The 20,205-nt window shown below is 35.3% G+C and overlaps 1 protein-coding gene across 3 annotated transcripts in view; it reads right to left on the bottom strand.

Annotated features, from left to right (window-relative positions):
- The window catches only part of LOC117418899 (zinc finger protein PLAGL2-like), a 37,442-nt gene extending 27,566 nt beyond the window's left edge, over positions 1 to 9,876 (bottom strand). For all 3 annotated transcript variants that reach the window (XR_009309248.1, XM_034031885.3, XM_059003397.1), the window contains exon 1: positions 9,691 to 9,876. The gene's annotated coding sequence lies outside the window, so the exon portion shown is untranslated. The remainder of the gene's footprint in view (positions 1 to 9,690) is intronic.
- Between the last annotated feature and the right edge of the window lie 10,329 nt (positions 9,877 to 20,205).

The following is a 20,205-nucleotide window of genomic DNA, read 5'->3' as shown; positions in this document are numbered from 1 at the left end:
TATTCCCCTTTAGGATAACCTCCCCTCAATCCACATTGATTCGGGATGAGAAACAATACATTAGAGTAGCTTACTCAGCCCTGAATCCATCACCTGCTTCTGCTTCGGCCTACTGAGGCAATGGAAATGCTGGTTCGACAGTTTGAGAGACAGCAGGTACTTTACAATGCATAAACCAAGTGTACAATGCATTTAACCAGTGTGACTCAAACCTTCTAAGGGGACTCTTACACAGGAGGGAAAAATTTCAGCATCAGTCTATCAATGACCTTTCAGAATACGGGTAGGAACATACAACATACATCCCCCACCAAGAATAGAAATAACTCATAACAGTTGCCAGTAAAAATGCATCAATTAGCAAATAGCAGCATCAAATGATTACATTAGAGAGCTTCTGCAGGCTTGGTAACAAATTCATTAAAATTGAACACTTAGAAAGACATGTGTAGGGTTAACTATTTCGAAATAGTACTTTATTATTTGAAGCAAAATGACTTGAAAGGCTTCCAATGTTAAAAGCTGTCTAAAGCTAACCACACATTTGCCAATTACATTGTAGAAGATACCAAATATTTTTGCCAAGTTCTGGAACGGATTGGGATGTTACAGATCACAGGAAACAAAAGCAGAGAGATAATGATCAATACGAGTCATTACCGCTGAAGTGGACCGCATTCTGGGGAAGTGGAAAACCGACTCTTATTTCTTTAGGCCTAAAAACTACATATGTGTCATATCAAACATTAAAGCCCTTCAAATAGAGGAGTGAGTCACGTAATGTCAAAGTTAAATGTTTCCTAAAGTAATACTGTATATAAATAAGCAGCGGTAATACAAGTCAGGATATCCTGGGCTTATAGCTCAGCACAGCGACTGACTCAGCGACCATAAGCGAGTCACTGTACCCTCTCAGTCAAACCAGGGGCCCACTACAAACAAGACTTTACATACAGCTTGCATGTTTCCACTGCCCACCGTTGACATGCTCCGACATGTTCTTAGTAAGAACCGTGCACTTTAATATTTTCCAACTGCATGAAGATCTGTATTTAACTTGCTTTATAAGGGCTATTGATGAGCCAGAAGTCGAAGATCTTTCACCGCGCAGTCCTGATTATATTATTGTTTGCTGCGTGGCATTAATTGTACCTGAATTGCGAGCTCTTCTTATTCTCACCGAGACCTCAAGGATATTCACTGTAACAGTGCTGTGGCAGTAAACATGCAGCTTTAACTGATCAATGGTGGACAAATTCCCAATCACACGCTTTCGTGAAATCTTTATTGACGTCTTCAACAAAACATTGATTGATACAGGGATGAAAATAACACTCCTATTGCATAGCAGTTTCACCCATTTCAGGATTTACTACGAGCTTCATTAGCCACAATGTACAGGTAACAAGCTCAGGTGTGTCTCGCTGTAAAAACAGGAATGGATCAAATTGCTATAGTATGCAATGGGAGTCTTGTTTCCTTCCGTGTGGTACTCACAAGAGGTCCCTATGTCACTACCTGTATAAATGTCAGGTTTACCAACTTCCCAGAGCAACCATACAGCGTAATATTGGAAAACATCCAAACCATTGTGTAGGACCAGTACATTGTGGGTAAACCCATGGACTATTGCTTCAAACATTCCTTCAAAGATATCTGGCTACAGTAAGTGGCAAATAAATGCATTGCTCCCTGTTAACCACCTCAGATCCAGCACTGTGTACCACTTCAGGGTTCATTACTTTCCTCAAACTACTCTCCTAACATTTTTGTTTACCTCAAATTGTTTCAGGTAATTCGTTGACTAAAGAACACCTTTTCTAATCAGAAGGTCTGAAGTCAATTTCTCGCACACATGTTAACCCTTTGCAGACAGGGCTTGCTATTTTAGATCCAAGTGTCTGGTTACAAAGCCAATTTTTCAATGTTCTGCTCCCCACAAACTGAGGCAGGGTTTCCTGTAAAAAGGGCTTTGATGGAAAGGTATGTGGCAGATTCTTTGAGGAGCGTGTCAGAAGCACAGCTATAAATCCCAATCCTCTACTCCTATTTACATGCAGTAGCAACTAGCTTAAAATTGTGTACTGCTACTTTGCTTGTTATTTTGAAAGATGTGCATCATCCACGAGCAACCAAACATGTGCTCTTTATAATATGTATAATCTGAAACGGATGTACGGTACAAAAAAGGCCTGTGGCAGAAATGAAGTTAAAACAAACATGAAAACACAACTGAGTTTCAGTGGAATATAAAAGATAGGTTGCCGATTTGTTTGTGGCAACTCAATACCCAGCAAACTCTTTACATAAGGCTTAACCCCGTAACCTCCAAACATTTTTAACATAGCTGTCAGTCCACAACCAAGCAACAACAATAGAACACCATCAATCTGGAAAGCCAAAGTACTGCATCTACAAACCCTGGTTACCACTAATCTTGGGCTACCTTACTTATACTCACCGCTCCTTTTGTTCAGTAGAAGTAACATTTTTCATTTGAAAATTGCACGCACTACTGTCAGCCAGAGAGCTCTCGAGTACAGAATACTGACCGTTCAATATTTCAGGGTCTCAAATATTGGTCTGTGTGGTCTCATGTAAAGCAAATAACGCATTTCACAACCAAATTTAAATTTCCTCTTAAACCTGGTCTCAGGAGCTGGAAAAAAAAAGATAATTTGTACTGTATTACTCTTTGGTACTCAATATCAATATTACCTACTAAGGAAAGTAAATACTCATGTCCAGTAGACTCTGGGTTATTAAGATGTTGTTAATTTTCTTTGTACGATATCTTGGATACAGTTATTTATAAATTCTGTTATATGAACGAATACAAACAAACATGACTAGTTGTACCAGCACTAGTCTTGGTAACAGACATTTTAACATGACCAGTGTGCTGGATTGGACACTGCCAATTAATGATGCAAGGGGACACACAGGAGGAATTGGACGTGCTGTAGAGACCGTACCGACTGTTCAAAATGTTTATGTTTGTAAGCCTTTATGCAACAATTCAGGCTTGGAACTGGATGGAAAATGGCAGCCCTGCAAAGCATTCCATTCCAAATGGAAGCGTTGCTATAGATACCCACATGGTAGGCTCCATTGGGCCCACATTGTCCAATAGAATGATACTTTTTTAACACCATGCGCATTATGCTATGTTCATAGCTGTGCGTGTGTGATTTATCTGGGTTTTGGGCATGTTGTGTGGCTCTCTGGATGATTTCTCACATGGAAGAAAGATGTTTTCCTTGTTTCATACCAACCACCCCATCCCTGTGGGGAAGAACCGAGACTCCTTCAGTTTGAAGCATTGTGTTTTCTGCACATCTCCTAAATTAATCTGTTATCCATGTGTAATCAGTACTGTACACACTTGCTAACCACACTGACTGACTGACTGACTGACTGCCTGGATGTGTGAAAAATGTGAAACACAAACACTTTTTAAGTGGGATTTAAAAAAAAAAAAAAAATGTGAAGTTCCATTTGCAGTTCTGCATATCTGTACGATATGAAAGCAGATTTCTTTTCGTTCCAGATCAGATGCCTTTTAAATCCAGTTCTTTTAACACCTGACTGCGTTGACAAAGGCTGGTGGAAACAAGTAATCAGGTATTTAAAACCCAAACGAAAAAAATAACCCAAATGAAGCCCACGATAGCCCAAAAATGACTTATTTTAGACATACCCTTGTGACAAAACATGGTTAGTTTTGTATTTGTTGCTGCCATATAAAGATACAAAAAATGTACATTTGGAGAACTGCTTTCCTGAAGAAAACGAAAAACTAAATCATTTTTTGGTGCCGTCAGTCTATGTCATGGACTGGTTTTAAACACAGCTTTCATAACTACTTGTGTGTAAAATCTTACTGTAACCCAAAATAGACTAAGAAAATAACACCTCTAAAAAGCTGTGATTCATACATCGTCTCTGGTTACTGCAGCAATCTAAATGCACAGTATAAATATGTAGGTCACCACTGGGGTCAAGGGGCAAAGGAGAGTTTCCTGGATCACACAGAAAAATGCCTTTGAGAAAAAGCAAGAATGACATAACACTGCCAGAAAAAAAAGACTAATTAAAAAACCAATGGTTTAATGTAATTTTAAATTAGGGAGGTCTAGAAATTCAGTGCAAGACGGGATGCCTGAAGTACTTTTAATTGGTACGAAAAATTACAGCAATTGAAGCATGTAAGAAAAAAATAAAACATTTGTTGCAGTATTTAGATTTAAAAGTGATTTAAATGGCGTTGCACCAATATCTGTGTGGAATTTATTTTAATCTTGAAAGTGCATCCAAACCCAAACCAGATACTGAAGATTGCACTGAAAGTGGACAACCCAGATATTAATGCAAGTTATTTCACCATAAAGAATACAGTGGAGTTGCATGCTTGAAGAAAATGCCTCTGCATTGGGATTCTTCATGCACAGCCATTTAAACTCACAGCACGTCAGCGATTATTGTCACTGCTATTGAACTGCTGCTGTTGCTGCAGATTGCATGCATTTCAAAAACTATTCTGCAGGTTTACACCAGATGCACATGGTACACATGTTGAAGACAGAGGAGTAACAGCTACCGTCGTTTTTTTATGTAATCTGTTTGTTGTGAAATAAACAGCATATCAGCTTTAACTTTGAGCTTAAATAATATTTACTCCTTTCATAATATTAACCCGAATTAAAACAATTTTCTTAACCTTGCACGTGTGTCAAACCTTAACGAGTTTCCCTGATAAACTAAAGATCTGCTAGGTTTAAAGTCTCTGCAAAGCCTGTTTCAACATAAATACTGATTATTATCAATTTCAAATTGTGACCTTCAAGTACATAAGCATATGATCATTTTAATCATGCAGATATTGACCCCTTTATTAAAATACATTAAAAAAATACAGCTTTACAATGAGATTGATATCTGCCCCTTTATAGATCTATACAAGGGCGCAGTAAAGTAACATGTACAGCCACTTCATCAACTAAGGTGTTAAATTAGTTCTTAGAACTATGTTATGTTATCTGTCCCCCTCCTCATGTTCAGTGTTGATTCTTTGCCTGTGTTTTACACCTGAAGCATGCAGCTCCTCTAAACATTATAATGACAAGCTGTGACTGCTTCCCAGTACCTATTCACTTCATGTGTGGAGGCTCAAACTCACTCCTGTGGTCAAGCTGCAATCTGGTCATGTGACTTGCAGCAAAAAGTACCAGGATGCAGTTTAGATAGTATTAGAATCATTTGCCTATTCTGAAATAAAATCTAAAGACTCTGCAAATTCAAAGGGAGGCAAGCAATAATAAGCTTAGCCCTCTGGGGGAAATGATTCCATGAAAGAGAGACTATCTTAGTAAAGGGGTGCAATTTAAGATACAGGGCAACTTGTAGTTTTGTATAGTTAATGTGAACACCTACATCATGCCTTATCTTTTTACACAGCATACAAAGTACCCCACCTGGACGTTACGTGTATTGGGATGCATATTACACTGTGACCTTCAGATTGTGTATACATATAGTCTCCTATTACTATTAACCTTTCAAAAATGTTGTTTTGTTTTTTAAAACGGTATTTAAAAAAAAAAAAAAAAACACACTGCAATAAACACACAAAAAATGTATGGCAAAGCTTTGTGGAAATTACACATGTTCTTAATTTTGCAGCTGGCTAGGTTTCTTGGACACAACCTGATAGCAAATTATCATAGTTTTCATTTGTTTTGTTTCAATCATTTCATACACTGGGACATGAACAAGATTCAAAATGCGACCTGTAATATTCTATTTGCACCCAAGTTGGTTTCTTCCTATATTATTTGCACTAGTAAGTTTGTTTATGCTTTAAGAAAACTGGGGAAATATTTCAATGCAAATGTACAGTGTTAGATATTCAGAGGGCCATGCTCATCAAAATCATTGTGAAATAGAAGCACGGTGATTAGGAGTAAGCTGCTGTGGCTTTTCTAATCAAATACTGGTCAACAACATAAACACCAAAACAAGATAAAACACAAGGAAAAAAACTAAAACCTTGAAGAGACCCCTGAGGTTTCAGCATTTTGGTCGTCTTTTCAGAACAGAAATATTAATTTAACAGCTCTTATTTGCTCAACATCTATTGAAAACAACACAAAAAAAGCTATTATTTGTCTTGTTTTTTTTCGTTCTGCTCTTGTATCTAGGCTATAAAAACGACAGGTACAGTAGAAGGATTGATCTGGTTTTGATTTGTGGGTACTGCTGTACATGGTCTTCAAATACTCAAGCCAACTGCACCGCTTCATTAAAATCCTATATAAGTAAGAATTAATCTTGACGACACCTGCTGTGCACACAAATAATATATTATGCTTCAAAGACTTATCAAGTGAATGATCCCTTCATTTGCTGTTACAGTGCTCAAACATCTAACATCTTCCTCTTACTATTTTAGACGTTGAATACTACAAGTACAGTTAGAATGTCGATGGTGTACACAAAAGAGATTGAGAACAAACACTAATATACAAGCCGAGGCTGTGGCTCTGAGCACAAGCCAAATTCCATTAAACAACTGAGACGTACTGTTTTAATATTTGTGAAACTAAAAAAAAATATTTTAAAAAGGGCAGATTTACTTACTAAAATTGTTACTCCAGTGCAATTAGTGCAGCACAACTGACAACCCAATTAGGGCACGAAGGAGCTTTTAAAATGACAATTTCTAATTAATTTATTTCCCCATTTTAGAGAATAAAAGTGAAAGAATCGCTTCACGTACAGGACTGTACCAGTTTTATAATAAACTGGACTCTTCTCTCGTTAAGCCAACATACAAAAGGATTGGTGGTTACAAACAGTCCACAGAAGACTAGATCACTTGTACTTGAAATTACAGGAGGGTTTAAAAGACCCCTCTCCCTCTACAGAATAAACACCCAAACAGATTGACAACAGGACATAGTTCCCACCCATAAGATAACATATCAAATAGAAAAGCATGTGACAGGTGTATGTTCCAGCAACACACCACTACAGAAAAATATATTTTAAAAAGGATCAGTATGAAATCTCAAAACAAGAAGACCAGAACTAACACGCTGCTGGGAAGGGAGAGATCTTCCAAGCTGTACTTCCTAATCCTGACAATTCCACTGCATTACTTAGACATAACCTACTGTACACCTAACTTTACAGCAAAGGCTATTTGAGGGGGGCAGAAAAGGATGCTGTGGACGTTTGAAGTGGCTTATTTCAGGAATATATTTGTAGGGATGTAGCCCTTTAAAAAGTAGTAAAAACAACAAGGACAAACTTCAAACTACCAATAGCTTGTTTTGTGGTTGTGTATTCAAAACAATTCTGTAAACAGTAAAATCAGAGATGAGACTATTTCTTCCTGGCTAGGTAAACTCACTGGAAACCCAATCTGAAACATACTTCCCAATTCTAATCCCACAGTAGTCTAACAACACATGCTTCAATCTTCTACTTATTGGATTTGTAAATGCCAGAAAATCCCCCATTACCAAATTTTTATTTTTTGTTACTAGTTTTTTTTTTTCTGAAATGACTCGATACTGAACTGGATTTTTATTTTTATTTAAGCAAATGGGCTATACCTTTGTGGGTATTTTTATATTTTGCATTTACTTACAGTTTTTACAAAAGTGCAAAATCTGTATAACTTATTTTTAAATAGAACTGTACAAAAACTGCTAAATCCAATTACTAATCAACAACTCAATGTAATTTCTTCACAATTAACATATTTCCTTTTTTTCAGTTAAGGATCTAATGGTGTGCTCAGCAAGGCACAGTCAATTCTTTTCAAGTAAAAGAATACATCTTACTATCTGTTTCAACTGGCATTGCAGTGTCAATAGGAAAGCCATTGTTTTAATACAATCCCATTTCCATGTCCTTGTTGAGTAGCCTGGGGCTCTGGAATAGGTTTGTTTGGCTTCCTTCTGTCACAGTTCAACATATCCAGACGGCCTTGCTTTAAATGCTTTCTCAAAAGAGACATTAAGTGTTTTGTATATTTGTTATGCTTCATCTCAGCTTTACTATTCCCTACGCAAACTATAAAAGTGTTAGGGGAGATGGACTGAGGACTATTTTAAAAGCATTATTACAATTACTATTGGCTTTAAACATTTCTTATAAATTACTTTTAGGAGCTAATAATTTAGCTTCTTTTGGAACAAGTAAAAAACACCCATTTACAACGTTTAAAAACACCAAACAAGAATCCAATATTTAATATTGCTTATTGACCAGTACCACTAAGCTCTATCCAATACACCATATGTTTATGTAACACTTCGTTAATGAAGTCCTGTATGATTCTGCACAGCACCAGTGGTACACTGTAGCACCGTGGTATTTGTATCAGATATGCCTGTCCTTTTCAAACGCTGAACATTCTTTACATGGGTATTTCAGTTCGACAAAGGAATAATTTAACTTTGCAATAAGATCACGATTGATCTTCTACTATAAAGAGAAACTGCTGAACACCGCCACACGGAAGAAAAGGTTGCATTGCACCGAAGGAGACCTTTTGTTCCTTTTTTATTTAAGAATAAAATGAATTGCTTATTGCTCGACCTTATGGTAACATTTACTGGAAACCCCCCTGAGAAGTAGCACAATTAATTTCAAAGCCGCGTCAACTGCTAAATCTTAAAAGAAAACATGATTTAAAAATCGTGCTGAAGAAAAAAAAATGTGTTAGATGCATGAGAGATTTACACAGACGTTTACAATGTTACTAAAATCATGTTTATCTCTTCAAAACAGCAAGCAACACCTCCCTCCCTGCGTTTTCAGAAACAGAACAGAATAAAATAATTTTTTAAAAATCAATATCTTAAATCAGCAAATTGAAACCAAAACCACCACATTATGTTCTAAACACCGAACAGATAATCGTTTTATTACACCAAAAAAATGTTTAATCGGAATGTGTTTTAAAAATGTTTTTGTTTGTTTGTTTTTTTTAAAAGAAAACGCTACTTTTTCGATGTATCGTTAAAAGTATCGGGATAAAAATAGCACACTTGAACAATAACAAAAACAATTTAGCCAAGCCAGTTCGCTATTTTGCACGGTTTAAAAATAACTGTGATTAAATAAAATGAAGCACAACCGCCCTAGAATCTCTATCTGACTGCAGAGGCATGGTCCTCAGTAAGGTAAATACATATTAAATGCTTAAAAATGTATTATCTGATCAAAGTTGACACCCTTTACAAATACTTGAACAACATATTGAATTGCAAAAGATAAGTATTCTGACTAATGCCGAGAAACAGTAAAACTGCACATTTTCCGACAAACAGAAAACTCGATCACGTAATTAACAATTAAATACCCCAGATGCTCGTCCACGGTTAAGCAAAATAATAATTTTAAATACCTTTCTTTCCACCTGAAGCTACACTTTTTTTTTTTTTTTTTTAAATCCGCCAAAACATTTTAAGCAATTTAATAGAAGGGGATTACCATCCGATCCCCCGCGAAAAACAGATCTCCAGACCCCATAATAAAACCTTAGCCTAACTGAAGCCACATTAGGAAGACTTACAAAAAGAGCACAGTTGCCCAACAAAAAGTTTCCAGCACTTCACTGGTCAATTTCACAGGGAACCCCTGCACCATTTTAACCCAGACCAAACCCAAACCTACCGTGGGATCTCCCACGTCGCCTTTCTGAGTCTTTCTCTCCTCGATATGTGATTTTATTATTTTTTCCAATTTTTTTCAGTATTTTTTCTTTTTTCAGGCCCTGAAAGTCTCTTCTCCCCCAGGCTGCTGCACTACAGCTATGGAGCGGGAGCATTGTGGGAGTGACGTCAGGCACTTTCACAAACTTTTTTTTACTGGGCTGGTAAACTTTTTGGTGGCGTTGAATGTACTTCTAAATAATAAATAAATAACAAAAAATAAGCAAAACGTTTTTTTAAAAAAATAATAATTAACAATCGCCTGTGTTAAATACCTTACTTGAAACAAAAATAACCACAATGTTACAATCTAGCAACACTGAATTTTAAACATCTTAATCGTCATAACGTAGCTATAAATCAAACAATAATGTAAACAAGTTACTGAGCGGTTCCTAATATGGTTTTAATGTATGGAACCATAGTAAAGCACATTCATTTTGAATCGTAGCACGCAACAGCGGTGCAACATGTATAAATCGCCGGAAAAGGTCTGCTTATGAGTATAAATGTCAGGTTGAAGATATTGGAGGTTCAAATACGTTTTAATTTTACGTCAAGTCATGCATAATATGCATTGTAATACATTTTAATTGTATACCAGATATATTATAAATTATAGTCATTAACGTATGCCTTTTAGTCAGGAAATGGTTACATATTTCAAATGTGTGATGGAGATCACAATAGTTCAGGGGTGGTTTGTTCTCTTATTTTACCATATTAGTCTGCAACGTGTTTCTGGTTGGTTTGATTGCTTTGTTTTGTTTCATGGTTTCACTTACACCTGACTGTCTGACGTCAACAGCTCGACTGAAATATGCTTTTATTCGTTATAATTCAAAATTATTATGATTATTATTATTATTGTTGTTGTTATTGTCGTTTTTAAAAAAAAAAAAATAATAACAACAATACATTTACAACGAATTTTGCACGCATTTAATAACATCAATAAGATAAACATGAATCCTTTTAAGCGTGTGTCAGGGGGGTGCTTGAACCTTACAACGTTTAAATAAAAATGTTACAAATTACATTCACCTTTTACATGAACAGGCCACAGGCAGTGGTAAAAAGAAGCAAGGAATATATTTCTGGAACAAAAACATTTGCTGACACATTCACCATTCCAATATGTGTAATTATTATGTATGTTTTTTTCTGTTCAAAATGACAATTCCACTAGTAAATAAATAACATTTAGTTGCAATAAGGTTAGGCCCTTGGGGGTTGCTTCTGTGAGGTGGTCTGCACAGTATTTTTGTCCTTAGGGCTGTAAGGAATTACTTCCAGCTCCTTTCCTCACTCCTCACCATTGTTCAACACATTTAAAAATCATAATTGTGTGAAATGTGGTCAACTCAGGAAAGTGAGAATTCCATAAAGATAGCTGGGTTTACCAGTTGAGTCTAATTTACCTTTCACAGAAACATTTTAATATGTTAACAAATATGTTTCTTTTATTTGTTGCCAGTATCTTTCTGCACACATATGTCAGATAAACACTTTTTGGGAGCATATTAACTGGGCTTTTGCTTAGAGAAGATTGCATTAGTTCTTTCTTAAAGGAAAAACCATTCATAATTCATAAAAAAAATACTTTAAATAACTTTAAAATGACAAGTTTCCAGTTTAGAAAAAAACCCATCAATGTTCAACTTATTTAAATCACAATCTTGATGGTTTAAAAGTGTTTGCATTTGGTTTAGAACAAGTATTCTGTTACAGTTTAATTGTGTTTATGTTTTTATATCAAAATATGTTGAATTTACTTTATGGATTTTAGAGTGCTTTTTTTAAAACAGCAGCCAGCAGTTTTTATGAAGGTATTGTGTGTTACTATTCAAACAATCACCAGCACCTGAACAGTATGCAGGTATTAGATGATATTACATGTATGCTATCTGACACAAGAAAAGCCAAACACCGTCTGATGCTTAAGAGTTTTCTATTCAGTAAACTGTGCTTTTCATAAGTTGTATTGTTTCGTTTGTAAGAAATGGAAGCATATGTTCTGTTATATTGTTAACACTGAAAATGTGTTTTAAACACATAACAAGGATGAAATATAATGTACGGCTTTTCTTCACTCGGATTGCATAATATCATTATTTCCTATTCCTGTATACCTGGGTGTATTTTGTAATGTTTTAGAGTGTGAGCAACTGCATAGGAAATCCTTTCTTATCTCTAAGCTTTGTTCTTTTAACTTTAGTGACTTATTGCATCACTATTGCTGTACTTTTACAGATATTCAAAACTGATTCACATAGAGTTTTCCTTTTTGAAGGACATAAACAAACATAACATTAATTTAACAAACACATTTTAAGAGGTTATTTTTTATTTGTTTGTTTAAATCACATATTTACTATAAGCATGTACATCCAGTGTAAAATTAAATGCTAAAATAAAATGTACTGTTGCTGTTGCAAGACTTGTAAGAAACTACACAGGTATACATGAGAGAAAACATTCACAGTTTTCTTGTATGCAAATTACAAAAATAAGTATGGCAACTTCTAAGTAACCGTTTTTAGTAAACCTGCATTACAAAAATGATTTTATTTTAATAGGTTTGCAGTGCAAAACCAGTTCAGTTTAAGGTTACAGCAAAAATAGTTTATTATGAATTTGATTTCTTGTTAACTTCTTGTTATTGTAATTGAAATAAAATGAATACTTTATAGAGTATTCCTGCATAGCTTGAGAGTTTACCTCAAAATAACAGAAAAAGTTTTGTGGACAGTACATGGATTTAACAGATTGTATTGTTTTTTTTTTTTTTTTTTACTTTTCAAATGCCATATTACATATAAATTATACAGACAACATGTTTCTTATTTGTGCTTTATAAAGGGCCGTCTTCGTTGTTTGACTCTATTAAAAATATTATTTTTTATAATCAATCCAGCTCCTGTATTCATTTGTATAAAGTGATATTAGTATACAGTATTTGCTAAGAAACAAACTACGGCTCAATTTATTTAGGATAAATTATTTGCTTCTTTTTCTCAAAGGAAATTGTTACAAACCTACTAAGAACAAACTTAAGGTCATATAAACATTTAAACACTGCCATTTATTTTTTGTGGAATGTAAAACATTGTTAGAAACTAAGCCATGTTTATTTTTAGTTTTGAAACATAATCAGTGTTTCTAGTCCTTTTGGGTAGAAAATAGCAAAAGGATCTTAATGGGTTTTAAATGGATATAATTTGGCTCCAAACAATCATTGTACCATTTGTGGAGCTTGCAAATAACTGTCCTCGTTTGTCTGTTTCATTTGAACTGTTATTTAAAAAATATTGAAATTAATTAACAGCTTTGTCAAACATATATTTATTAGGAACAAACTTTTCCAGACCTTTATTTTAAAGTATTTTTTTTCCTTAAAAAAACTGAAAAATAAAAATCAGAATTGTAAATAAGGACTACTACTGTAGTTCTGTAACATGTAAAATGCAAGCATTTGAAAATAAACACATGAATAATTTAATACAATTAAAAGCAGAAGCAACCAAAAGCATGGTTGGTGTCTGTGATGTATATGAGTGCAGCTCCTTGAGTCAGGAAGAACAGAAGTTATAGCAAGCTCTGAAGGTTGGTGTAAAGACTCAAAATTGTGCCTAAGTTGTTTGTTGCTGTTTCTGTTACATTAACAGCTTGTGACACTTCCTGAGCAAATGTTCTTGGTTGGCAATAAGCGGGAAAAAATTAATTAATAACTTATGTTGTTACTGGTTACCTGATTCTAATGAGAACTAGACCTGGCAGTTGATACAATTAATAAAATGGAAAGAAGAAAACGAAAATGGAAAGAAAACAGACACAAATACATTCTCTTTTTTTGATTTGATTTACTTTTGTACTGAATGTGGGATCTGTGATAGAATAACCAATATCACAAAAATACATGAAATGGGTTAAGTGACATTGCTTGCAACAGTGAATGCTGCTGCTTTCATTTATACACAGTGCAGTATACCACATTGTAACAATGATTCTTGTTTAAACTTGCCATAAACAAATACAGATTACACACACTGAATGTATTTTGTTGCCACTGTAGTTGTTGACAGATTGATTGCTGATGGTTAATGACAGCGACCTTTAGCGTCTTCTCTGTTTGTTTGATTCCCACCAACATCCCATTGCTGACCGTGCACGTAATGTAACCTAACAAGCTTTTTACTCCAATCTTACTGTACATAAATAAATAGATGAAATTAGCACAAGGCGATTTATTTTCCGGATTTTGTAACCCAAGTCAAAGTTCTTTAGATTCGAAAAGCATTAGTTCTAGATTACTTTAGTAAAAGAATCTGCTTTCAATCTAAATGTATTTTTGCTAAATTAATGTTCCTTGTAAACTATTTAATTGTGATTGTGAAATGAATCCAGAAATTACAAATATCTTGCAGAGAGAATACAAAGAATATACTGTGAATGATAAAAGAAGATTCAAATTTGATGTAGGCAGATTCTCTCCAGTGCAAAATTAACACAGTTTTACTAAATCAACAACTTAGGGGCACATAGGATCACTCACGTGAGATATGTTGGTTATTGCTAGTTGCTTTGATATGGAAAACATCAAGTTATAAAAACTAGCAAAATAGGTTGCAACTTTGACTGGTTCTTTTACTGTGCATTGTTGGTGTTTCACATTTATAAATACTAAAAAGAGCATTAATACATTCAACGACAAACTTTTTGACAACAGTCTTTTGCAATGTCTTTCATTTTACAGCATTCAAATTGTTAATGTTTGTACAGGAGCGAAAGCCCTGCCCAGAATATCAGAAGAGCAGTTTTAGGGTGGGAGCCCAAACTGCCCACAGTTAGTGCATGGCAGTGTTTTTGCTTTTCTTGTTGCCTCTCTCTGTTCTGAGGAGGAAGTGTGGTTTTTTTTTGACCAGGACTATAAGCCAGTGGGACCAGGGCTGCATACCAGTGGCTCTCCTCCCTAGACTGTTGCTGTAATTAGACAAAGAATAACATATCAGAATGCACAGCTCAATGGCATCTTATACTTTAGAGGTTCAATATGTATGCACTAATTAGGCTAAGTACCCCAAGAACAATCATTTTGTAATTAAAAAGAAACAAAACATTTGTTGTTGTCTTGTTATGTTATGTCAATGACACCAGATTTGCTTTTTCTCCAGTTCAGAATTGGTGCTGCTTTTTATTTTCCTGCAAGGAAACACAGACTGGTTGCGCAGTGGTAAAGAAATGACTTTGCCACACTTTCGAGTCCTCACAGTGACAGCTTAAGTGATTGATTTTAATTAAAAATAAGCATTTTCTTCCAGGGTAACATAAATGTAACAACAGTCTCATTTTTTTGTTTGGCTAATTATTTATTTTTGAGTCTGTTACACTTGAATCTGAACATAATCAATTAGAACAAAAACAGATAAACCATTATTTAAAAAAAAAAAAAAATTTATATTCAGGAACAGAAGTTAAAAAAAATCATGGTTCACAGTATGTAATTCTAGTTTAAAAGTAAATGAATACTGTACCATATCACCCAAGACATCTATTTTTTAATATACTTCATTGCAAGATAAAATATAGGCTCTGCAATACAGGGGTGTGCTTTGGCCTGTATTGGATCTCTGCAGCCTGCAGTATGGTGTGTCTGCTGCCTGCCGATAAGAGCCTGGGTGGAACTCTCAGGTTACCATGGTGAGCAGAGGGTGTGGAATCCTGAAGGACCAAGTGCTTAGGGTCCTTCCTGCTTTGTCTACTGCAGTAAAATGACTGCACTCCACTCAACGAAGGACTGCATAATAACAGCAATAATAATATCCTTCTTTAAAGACAGGAATTACAGGAACACAATTCAAAGTGAATCAAAGTTAGTGCAGCTTCTTCTTCCAGTTCTCTATGACTAGCCACACTGTTGTTGATTAGGGGTTTATGTATATGAACACATGTGGGTGAGTGTGTTTAACAAGTGTTTCAATATAAAATAATTATTTCAATATACAATTTCAATATAAAATAAATCATTTTTTCTTTTTAGTATAGACTATATTTTCCAATATCAAAAACATGGTTTAAAAAATAAACAACACATGTGTGAAAAGTGTTTTGAGAATCCATAGTTGTAACTCTTATTAGCACTGGCAATGCTATATCAACGGCCCCCTTTACTTTTGTTGAAGACCTTTTGATTTTTTTCTCTGAAATGTTTACATTTGAAATAAGCAGATATTTCAAGACAATGCAAACGATGAACAGTTGCGGCTGTTTTCTGTTTCCTGGTGTAGCAGTTTAAACTCCCTCCAATGGTCTTTGTGCAATCAAACCATGTGACCTAATGCATCAACTAATCCATAGCGGTGTAACAGATGTCAATAAAGTAAACATTCTCAGTCCAATAAAAGGGGGACTAGTAATGTTACTAAAGCAAATTGGAAAATGTCTTTTAAAGCATTGACTAATACTTGTGACGCAGTAACCCAGCATATTCAAATGCCGAATGTGAAATAGGAGCCAGTTTGGATCATGCCCAAGATTGCATGAGGCAGCTACAAAGACCAAATGCTGATAAGTTACCACTGTGCCATTACATCATGTTCAAAGCCTTGACTCATGACTGGCATGGCTTCCAGGAAGTTTAGCAACACAAACCTACAGTATCAGAGAAGCAGCTGTATTGCACTGAAAAACTAATAGATAGACTATGGTGCATGGCATGAATGGAGCCCAGCATCACAGCAAGGATAGTGTTACCACTGCACGATCTGTGGGATAGCTAGGGACCTCAGAGCATATCAGGGACCACGTAAAAGGCAATCTGTCTTCAGTGTCCAGACTGAACCACAACATTTAGAAAGGCTATTCTGGTAAATATAGTATAATGCTGATAAGGTACTAGAAATGAACCCCCATTACTGTACATGATAAATACACAACTAATCTGTACATCTACTATTTGTTAACTCCTGTGAATGCCACATCAGCAGTTTATTTTGTCTATTCCCTCTTTGTCATCTTATCAAGATTGAAGTGACCCCTCCAAACTGGTTAATGCTTCATCTAACAGGGATCTGAATAAAAAGCCAATCAAGCAATTCTCATCTTTGTACTTACTGCCCTTCCTCCCCTGTTTGTTTGCCATTAGGGGTATCTCTTTCTTGTTTGTGTGGGATTCTACTTCCATACAGCAGAATCGGGGTCTTTGTTAATCGCATCTCATTATCTCCCGCAACAAGCATTTCTGAAATTGCAGGCAGCAGTTTGTAATGCCTGAGTCTGCCTGAATCTGTACCCACAACTCCAGTTTTATTAAACCTTTAAAGTAAAATCTATTCTATGAGTAGACAAACGATTCGGCCAGTGCCTTCGTCAGTTTACACTGATTATATGCTTTACCTTACAAGTTTCATTGTCGTTCTTACCTTACCTTGTGAGTGATCGTTGGTAGATAAATTACCTACAGTTTATTTAAACTTCACTGGCTTCCTGTATTAACAGATGGGTTTAAAAATGTCTTTTAACTTATAGGATTGTACATGGCATTGATCCAGCAGACATACCAGACCCCCCAGTAGTTCTTGGTTCTGGAGTCTTGGTTATTCACCAACAGTCTAGTGCAGTTTCATGAATGTCACAATGTATATATTATTACTTTTTCTAATAACTCTGTAATTTAGCAGTAGTATAACACTACCCTCTTACATAGGTAGTTTCTTAAAATATCCAGGTTCTTTCCCACTTAAAGACACCTTGCTTAAAATCTGTGAGCCTAAAAATCCAGTTCTTGCTACTATATCAGCAGGAACAATGTTATAAATTACATTTTCAACCGCTGCTCAAGAAGATACTGGTGATACTGGAGAGAATTTCAGGAAACTCCAGATTATATTTTCATCATGTGCTTCTTAAAAAATATTAAAACTGTTTTTTTTTAACAAATAACATAAATAAGGAGCAGAAGAGTGAGAGAAATTGCCAGCATGTCTTCAGTTCATTGGGTAACAACTGTGTGTGCAAAACATAGGACATTGATTTAAAAAATATTAGGTTATGATTTACAACCAGTGCGGTGAGGGTGGTGATAATCAGATTCAGAACATTCGTTTTTCTCTCCCATCTTGGGGATATCCCAAAACCCCTTGATTTACAACAACTGCTGATATGATAAAATTATAACCAAATGTTACTTAGTGGGGGTTGTGAATGAATGGGCTCCAGTCCCTGAAGCAGAGCCTTGTTTCCTCGCGTAGCCAAGCCTGAGTACATAACAGATTTCCAGCACAGAAACCTGGTAACAATTGACCAGTGACCACCAACCTTCATTCAGAGTGGAATTAACATACCCCATAAAGTATTTCTTGAGCTAATAGCTGGGTGACTGAGATTGATCTCGAGCAACATGATGAAAACAATAATATTGGAAATGAAAAAAGGATATTATTAACTCTGTGCATAATGCAGGTCATTAATGTGTAATGTAATTTTTAAAAAATTGAATTCTGAGCCAACTAAAGATGTTTTGTCTTGCAGGGTTTGGCATCTTTTGAGTCATTTGGTGTGTTGAAAATGGGTTTCCATTCTACATTTGCACCATTTTCCTGATTTACTGGTAGGACAAGGAAAAGAAAAAGAAAAAGAAAGACACGGCAATTTTGTGCAGCAAAGATGAATGGAGGGCAAACCTGCTAGAAACATCACATACAGCTAGCACACGCCTCACATGGTCAAGTAATAATAATAATAATAATAATAATAATAATAATAATAATAATAATAATAATAATAATAATAGATTGTCAATAAGCAGGACAGATCCGAGCTGATTTTACTTATGAAAGGATCCACCTTTCCGATCCCGTCTGTACAATTACATAACTGCGTTTGTGGTTGATAATGATCTGTAACAGCTCAGTCAGTGTCCTCCCCACACGCGGCTCTTGTTTTATTCATTATGTATGCGTGCAGGAAATATGGGCTAGAAGCAAAAGGGGTCAGAGTTTGAGAAATAACCAGGATACTCAAGTGTGTATCTGTGTACCTGCAAAGAAAATACATCAAAATACAAGGAAAGACCCAAAACCTATACTTAGTGTTTCTAGAATACTAGTGTTGTTATTTTTGAGCATAGCTAATTGCAAACACGCCTTTGTTCATATTAAACCCTATAAACCCTCACTTATTCTACACATGCACATGTTTCGGATGAACTCTACAAAAATGTGTAAGACAAACTGGTTGCCAACCCATAGTTGTGTTTTGGTTAGATATGTACAAGACGTTTAAATACCAAAAAAACAAAAACGTGAGGGCCTTTGCAAAGTGTTACAGATGTTTTATTTGTTAGAATCAGCATATTTCTCAGAAAAAAATATAATTGCTTGTCAAATTTACTTTCACACTCGTTTAGTGTTCTGTGTATTTATTAAATAGCAATGGCACATTTTCCATCTGCCTTATTTTATTGTATCACTTGCAATTTTGTAGTGTAGTCCAAACATGTGAAATCAATTCCGAGCAATTAATACCTCAAATTAATCACTTCTGTACAAATAACAAACACAAAAAGAACACCAGCATTCCTTGAGTTACAATTATCATTTCAACAAGATTGATTGCACATTATGCAAGTAAAATAATCAGAGTATCCTTTCTATAGCACGTCGTTTTGGTTGTTTTCCTGTGAGTAATACCATTCAGACATAGGCAGGACAGAAAACACCCAGCACATGCTTGCTAACAAGTACTGGCTGCCAGGTAAATGGTGGGGGAAAAGTAGGGTTTTATAACAGCAATGAACCTTGGAGAGCGCCTGTTTAGAGAAGGATGAAGAGCTGGTTACTACCAACAAATACAACATGACGTTCCTTCTGTAGCAGCTATAAATACTGATGACATAGCTCCTACTTTAGTTTGTCACCAAGGAACCGGTTACAGCAGTAAAAGCACATGGGAAATGGGCACTAACATGAACGATTATGAGAGAGTATTGAGTTCCGGAAAAACTGTTGGAAAACACACAACATCCATCGCAGTTTTCTGAAAATTGTATTCGGTTGGTTACATCAAGAATATTGTAAAGTTTTCTTCAAAGTTATCTTTTAGATATCTATGAGCTTTAACGCAAAACTGTTTTAATGGTTTAAATAAAGTTTGATATTCACAAAACAGTCCTAGACTGTTATTGGTTTCTATAACAACAGTCCAGCACATTTTCATCCAAACCGACTATATTTAAAACATATTAAAAAAAAACTTCACGTCATTCTTAAAATATTTAAATGTATCTGATGTGTATTGCATTATGTGTATTGGAATACTTCTACTAGTGTTTCAGAACTATAACTCAAAGTGCTGTTTTTCAAAAATATTCACATTTTTTGCAAATGCAGTCATGCATTGCACAAGCAAATCTCGTGTGAGGACTGGAATATATATTTGTCATAGGCAAATAAATAAATAAACAAATACGATGTCTAAA

Source organism: Acipenser ruthenus, chromosome 29 (assembly GCF_902713425.1).
Source record: "Acipenser ruthenus chromosome 29, fAciRut3.2 maternal haplotype, whole genome shotgun sequence".
Lineage (NCBI taxonomy): Eukaryota > Metazoa > Chordata > Actinopteri > Acipenseriformes > Acipenseridae > Acipenser > Acipenser ruthenus.
Note: the sequence above shows the minus strand (reverse complement) of the source record. Positions and strands in the feature narration are given on the sequence as shown.